Here is a 7142-nt window from a genome sequence, read left to right as displayed (position 1 = left end):
ACTTGCTAGTTGATACAAAAAAGAAACCCAACGCTGCGGAAGGTCTCTGTAATCCCTTGGCCATACAAATGGCATGCAAAGATGACCAATAATTGGTAAGACTTCCTGAGTGTCTTGGTCTTGTTATATGGTTACGTGCCATCCTAAAATTTGTTGGCACACTTACCCAATGCTTCAAGATGTCTCTTGTATTTGTCCTATTGTTAGGAGTGTAAAATGGTGTATCCATCTTGCTCATCGACAATGGGAAATGGTACATCTACTCATAATCTTTCATCCTGAAGGAAGCAAGCTTTACTCCACTGGCACTTCTTAGTATCATCATCTCAGGATGAGTGTGTGATACAATCTAGTGGATCACGTCTGCACATAGGAATACGGGTTACCTACATGCAACCTTCTACAATCCCAACTTATGGATGTTTACATAGACTTGTCAGTCCTTCAAATTATCCTCAAAGTTGCCTACAAAAATAGTGTTGATTTCTTTCCATGTGATCTTGATGTCTTTCTCAATGAACAAGTGTGTGTCTATGTACACAAGCAAGCTCATAGACCCTTGCTCAACCACATCTCCAGTACTGCTTTCAACTATGTCTTTTGATCTAGCTCTCTTAGAGGCTATGATACCTGTACTTCTGAGAAGTTGCTTAAAAACTTGTGGTACTTGGAGACAGAGAAGACACTTACGTCAAGACCATAAATTCTAAAAAACATCAAGAAAATCAAGAATCAATCGGCAATAAATTGGTGACAGCTGGGAAAGATTGCACAGCATTTACTCCGGGAGGCTGGGAGACTTTCAACTGGAACTGCACATTCTGTAGTCTTAGCTGCCAATGAGGCAAACTACTGACTGGAACTACACAATGTGCAATTCATTGAGGCTAACTACTAATTGAAAATGTGTAATGCACATAAGAGTCATGGTGGGTTGCTTGCTGGAACTCCACATTGCATAGTTCCAGTGGGAAAGGTTAGGCATTGCCTCCCAGGATTGCACAGAGAACAGGTAGGAGATAGTGTGGGAAGCCTTTTCACAATTACTAGAGGCAAGGCAGATCCTTGGCTACCAGTAATGCCCAGAGCATGCATGGAGAGAAAAGATTTGGGCCAAGGTAGCCTAGATCTGCCTAATGGTGACCTGAAAACGCGAAGGACTGAGTGTGTGTGTTCAAATTTAGCATAGAAATGATTGAATATACATGCATTCAATACGGGCAAGTGCAAAAATCAGTCAAATGACAAAACCAAGAAGCTCATGAAGAGAGTTTCCACAACGACTTCTGTAAGTACAAAAATAATGTTATGCATGTGACACTAAGGACACGTAATGCAAAACTTGAAATAACACTTCTACAAGCTAGAATACATTGAAATGCCAGTGATTGCTCAATAAAATTGGGGAAACAACACTCATACAAGAAGAAAAATGAAATCCACAGTAAAAGCGACAAAAGGCATGACAAACAAAACTTACTTGGAAAAGTTGCATCGACTGTGCCAAAGGTTCCAAGATGCCTTAGGAATGCCAAATCTCCAAGGTCGAATGTGAGGAATGAGCTCTGAGGTGTCGTTTAAGTAGATTTGGTGAAATTAGGGTTTATGACTTGCATGCCACAAATCTAGGAAAAAGCAACACTTGGAGAGGAGTTTCTAAAGACGATTTTGCATGTAACTCTTGCTGCTAAAAATAGATCCTTAAAATCTAGGGATGTATTTTCACTTTGCACTTTTTGCTATTTTTGGAAAAGTTTCCCTACATGCAAGGAACCATTGCCTAGTTCTGGAGGGAACTAGGAAACCTCCTCGCACATGCGACGGAGAGTCACTAAGGGAAAATTTCTACATTGTTTTTGGGTTGAGTGGCCTTGGCTGGCTGGCCATCTTTGTGTAATTTTCCAGTGCAATGATGTTGGCCTCCTTTGTGCATTTCTGGAGAGTAGTGCAATTGGACTGGGCTGCTCTACACATTTCTGGAGAGAAATGCAGGTTGGCCTACTCTGCGCAATTCTTGAGAGCAGTGTTAGCTGGCCTACTTTGTGCAATTTCTATAGAAAGGATGGTCGGTCTAGTATGTCCACTTTCTGAGTGCAGGGGAGCTGCTAGGATGCTCTGTGCAATTTTTGAGGGGAATATAGGATACCTTCAATATTGTACAGTTTTGCCTGACATCCGATTAACCAAATGTGAACCAAGTGTTGGGTCAGCTTGTTATTAACTGATGAGAAAAGTGAGTGACCACAAGATGTTAAGTGAAAGATGAAGTCAAATAAACACAAGTACTTGATCAGTGCAGGATAGCTTCTATGATTTCAAGGAGGGAGGCTCCAAAATGTAACGAAGGAAAAATTTTGGAGGGTGGTTGTAGCCACTACAACAAGTTCCCTGAAGGTTTAGGATTGAGTTACTATTCCCTAGAACCTCTGGGCTGGGACAAATTCTTTGGAGTCTTGAAATAACTCAAGTTCCTTGGAGCATGTGGGTTGACTTACTAGTTCTTGGAGCCCTAGATAGTTTAGGTAGAGACAAATCTAATTGATGTTAGTGATTTATATATTGTATAGGTGAAATCACTGTGTTTGAGGTTTGAGGTGGTTTGGCTACTGAAAGGCCTTGTTGGTTCTATTTTGTTTTAACCCTTATGATCCCAGATTCATGCATAGAATATGGCGTAGGGCTGATTCGCTAAAAGAGAGATTTGGTTCAGCCTAATCTATGGTTGGGTGGTATGTGGAAGTCCCTGACTTGGTTGGAATTTTAATATGAGCTATTTTCCTATTGTAGTCTATGAGCACTTGTACTAGTTATTATGGTGATATTATTGTTACACTAAAAAATGTCACCATGACTATTTGCAGTTAGTATGGCTCCATCCACTGTCATACTATCCTCCTTGGCAAGTCTCATGCCTCTGCTCTTCATGTCAAACTTCAAGAAAAAGAGAAAAGTCATTAAAAGTCAATTATCTCTGGTACGCAGTTTCTCTTAGCCTTACCTGCGTGTACGCAACCCAAGTTCACAATACCTGCATACTTGCACGATCTGTATGTAAAGCAATGGGTGCGTACTCCTGTAAAGGTCAAAAGGCGCAAGTTTCACTCCAAAAAAGTTACTTGTGGTCATTTCTAGAGTCTTCTAGAAGCTTGTTTGACGTGTATGAAGCGCCTCCAGATGGTTCATGTATCCCTACCTAAGAGGAACTTATCCCATCAAGAGGGGAGCTATCCCATCCAAAGAGGGGCTTATCCCATTGATGGTGGACCTGAATAACTTCCTCTAGAGCACTATAAATACAGGCATTGGGCCAAAGGGAGGAGAGGTTGAAAGCTGAACATTCCTAAGGGTAGATGCTGCTAGAATTAGGGCTTCCTTGTAGAAGCTTGTGAGGAGAGATTACCATCTTTACTTGTTTCCATCGGGAGGTGGGTGAGCTGATCAGAGTAAGGGAGAACTCTTGTGGACCCTGGGAGGAGCTTGCACAACACCAAGGCTCAGGTTGTAATGGTTCCTTTTGTTACCTTTTAATACAAATTAGTCCATTCTTCTCAACAATTTGTTATTTATGAGTTGTTTCATATACTCCTTGGTCTATATGTTAAATATGTTTTATTTTATGTGATATTTAGGTGCTATTTAATCGTTTGATTGTTAGTGAATGCAGGTTTCAAAGGGAAGGAGGAGCTCATCTGGATCAACGAAGCTGGACTACTACAACAGCGTTGGATTACAGGTAGGATCTAAACACTTGATTTCTCATATTGTAAAAGCATATTTAGGGAAGGATTGCTCTTATTTGTCTTGTTTGTCATTAGAAAGTCTTAGGCTTCTAGGAAGGTCGGTTGTGTCTGCACTAACGACTCTTTCTGCGTGACAAAATGGCGACTCCACTGGGGAATCCATGAATGTGTTTGAGTTCTTTTTAATTTGATATTTTGGTCTGAGAAAAAGCGCTTGTTTTCTGATTTTTGGCTGTCTAACTGTGTATTTGGGTGGGTTAGCTTAGAGTCAATTTAGATTTTTATTTTTCTTATCTTTGCCAGTAGTACGTAGTTTTTGAGTTTGACACAGTGCGTACTTGTACGCACTGCGTCTTTGTGCACAGGGCGTACCCGCGCCTGTGTCAACAGATCACCTGCGTACCCCTGTCAAGTTTGAGAAAATTTCATTTTTCCTCTTTTTGCTCTTTAGATTTTGTTTTTAAATTGTTTTTACTGCCCAGATCCATTAGTTTACTGTCAGAGATCTTCACCTGAACTTGTCCCATTAGTGTCGAGGGTTTTGGTCGAATTCATAGGGATTTTGCCTTAGGGTTTGATTTTTAAACTGGTCCTGTAGTGACTTTGGCGTTAGAGGTTGTCAAACTTTGGATCTCCTTGGTTTTGATCAGTCCTCTTAGGAGTCGGGCCTGTCATAGAAGTCACCTTTGTGAGAGACCTACCTTTGTGTCTTCTCTTTGCGAATCTCGAAAAGTTTGTGTGTTAAAGCCTTGAATTCCATTCTTGAGAAAAAAGAACAAAAATATTTCGATTTTGTTTTTTGGTTAGCTTATGATTCTGCAGGAACTGATCCTTAGTTGCATTTTGACTAAGTAAAACATCCGGGAATTATCCTTGTAGGCTTTTGTCCTCATTATTTTTTGCTTTTAGGTAAATTTACTTTTGATTTGCTTTTGAGTGAATTTGATTTGATTGTATTAGATTTGTTAAATTTGATTTGATAAAATAGTTTTACATGCTTTATTAATCTAAAAAAAAACACAAAAATTCTTTTGGAAAAAGTTTTCTTTGGTAGCATTTGTAGACTTTTGGGAGAAAAAGGAAATTTCGTAGAGTAATTAGTGGTCATGAGTTGTGTGTTTTGAAAAGATAAAGAGAATTGTTTCTTTGATTGTCTTTACTAAGAAAGTTGTTTTCTATAAAATTTGCATTTTCCAACTCTCTTAGTTAGGAGATTCATTGAAAAAAGAAAAGTAGTGTAAATCATCTTAGGTGAATCTTTGTAGTGGTTGCGAGTCGAGTCTACACACCACCAGTTTCATCTCCACTACCTTTTGTCTTTAAGAAAACCATAAAATTAACGCTTAAAGTAAAATCAACTTAGTAACTTTTATTTACTAGGGCTCTGAAACACCAATTTAGATCAGGCTAGTGTCTTGGAGTAGGAGAGTAATTAACTCTCCAAGACAACAAAACCAAACAAGTAGCTTATTTTGTGATAGAATAAATCCAATTGTTTCATTTGTACTCTGGGAAAGCTCCTCTTAAAGGAGAAGCACGAGCTCGTGTCCGAACCAGTGAGGGGATCAATCCTCCTTCGTTGGGAACGACGCCAGACACGCACGTATTACAAACGGTAAACCTTGGATTGTTGTCAAGGAGCCGCCAAGGGGATTGAGCTTGATACTCTGCCCTTGCGTGCTGTCGGAGCGTAGACTATTCCCCCAGGTGCATTTGTTGCAGTTGGTAACCTTAGTGACCATTATCTTTAGGATTCTACCGAGGTGACGGTGGAGGGAAGATCCCACTATACCTGGAGCAGACGTCGGCTAGACTCACTTGGATTTTCCGGGGGGTTCACTTCACTCGAGACGGTTAAAGTGGGGGAACTTGTGCCGGTCTATTCATTAAGCAGGTTGCCGGGGTAACTGTTCCACCTGCCACTTCTGTACTGAATCCGGCGATGTTGGGTTTCATCTCCAACTAGCGTTTTTGGTCTGGAAGGTTAATGTTTGTGCTTGGTTTGACGCCCTAGATTCTTTAGGCGTATGATTCAAATTTGTTTGGTTATTTAGAGACTTTAGGTGATTTTCTTTGAGATTTTACTTTGTTTGCGTGTGCAGTAGTTAAAAGTTTTTAACTGTGGCAGAATTATCGAGACAGTCCCGTAGACTTCGGGGCAAGTCTCCTGAGGTTGTTTCTGTGGCCGAATTGTTGAGGAAATCCCGTAGACTTCGGGGTGAACCTCCTCAAGACGTCCTGAGTCATCACGAAGGTTTAAAGGTCCTTGTAACTCCTCCTAGTGGCAGTAGAGTAGGTTCACCTGAAGAAGGAGAGTCTTCGTTGGTAGTCCATCAAGATTACCAAAGTCTAGAGACAGGTTATAATCCTGAAGCAGTTGCAGTTTCTGAGCTTGCTGGTAGTTTTTCATCTACTAGTGATATAGGCGAAGAACCTGAAATATCTGAACCTGTTACTCCAACTTCTAGTGTACCAGATTCACCTAGGGTAGAAAGAGTCATCACCGAAAATCTTCCTACTGGTTTAATAGCTATTGAAGAACTTGCTCCAGAGGAAGATTTAGGTGTATCTATCCTTGAAGATCAACCTACTATTGATCTAAGGGAGCGTGAATCTATCTTTTACAGTCCTCCTAGAAGTACTGCTTGGTACCTTTCGTTAACCAATTATTTAGACAACTCAGGGGTATGTTTTTCTCCACCTCGTACTCCTTTCCCACCTAGAGGTATTTATACTCCTGTAAATATGTCTGGTCAGTCGTCCGTGTTCACTCAATCTCTTGAATCTTTCTTACACGGCGGTCCTTCTGTTCCCACCGGGTATCGGTCACTTTCTGGTACCTTTGCGGGAGCATCTCCTCAACCCATTGATCATGGGTTATTAGCTGGAAACAATGGTAATAAACCGTTGGGTGTAGGGGACATTTACATGATGTCAGGATCAGTTCCCGTTTCTCAACCTCAAGGTGGCCAATTACCGCCTAGGGGGCAGCCTCAATTAACACCTGGGGGGCAACCTCAAGGTACACAAATTGTGTCTGGGGGGCAACCTCAAGGCCAGTATGTACCCATAGTACAATACATGCCTCAAGGTCAACCCCAGCCTCAATATGTACCCCAGGGTCAACCTCAGTATCAATATTTACCTCAAGGGTATCAACCTCAAGGTCAAGGTCAACCCCAGTATCAGTATTTACCCCAAGGTTATCAACCTCAAGGTCAATACTCGAGTCAAGGTTATCAACCACCTCAAGGTCAGTCATATGTTCAAGGTATGGGAACTGTACCTTTCAGTTATCAATCCTATCCTCAATCCGGTTATGGATCTCAGTATCCTCAACCTGTTACGGGTCAATACCCCGAAATGATAGTGTGGGATCCATCACAAGGTCAACAGGTGTTG

Source organism: Pinus tabuliformis, chromosome 6 (assembly GCF_031772625.1).
Source record: "Pinus tabuliformis cultivar Carrire ecotype Pingquan chromosome 6, CPIR1, whole genome shotgun sequence".
Classification (NCBI taxonomy): Eukaryota; Viridiplantae; Streptophyta; class Pinopsida; order Pinales; family Pinaceae; genus Pinus; species Pinus tabuliformis.
Note: the sequence above shows the minus strand (reverse complement) of the source record.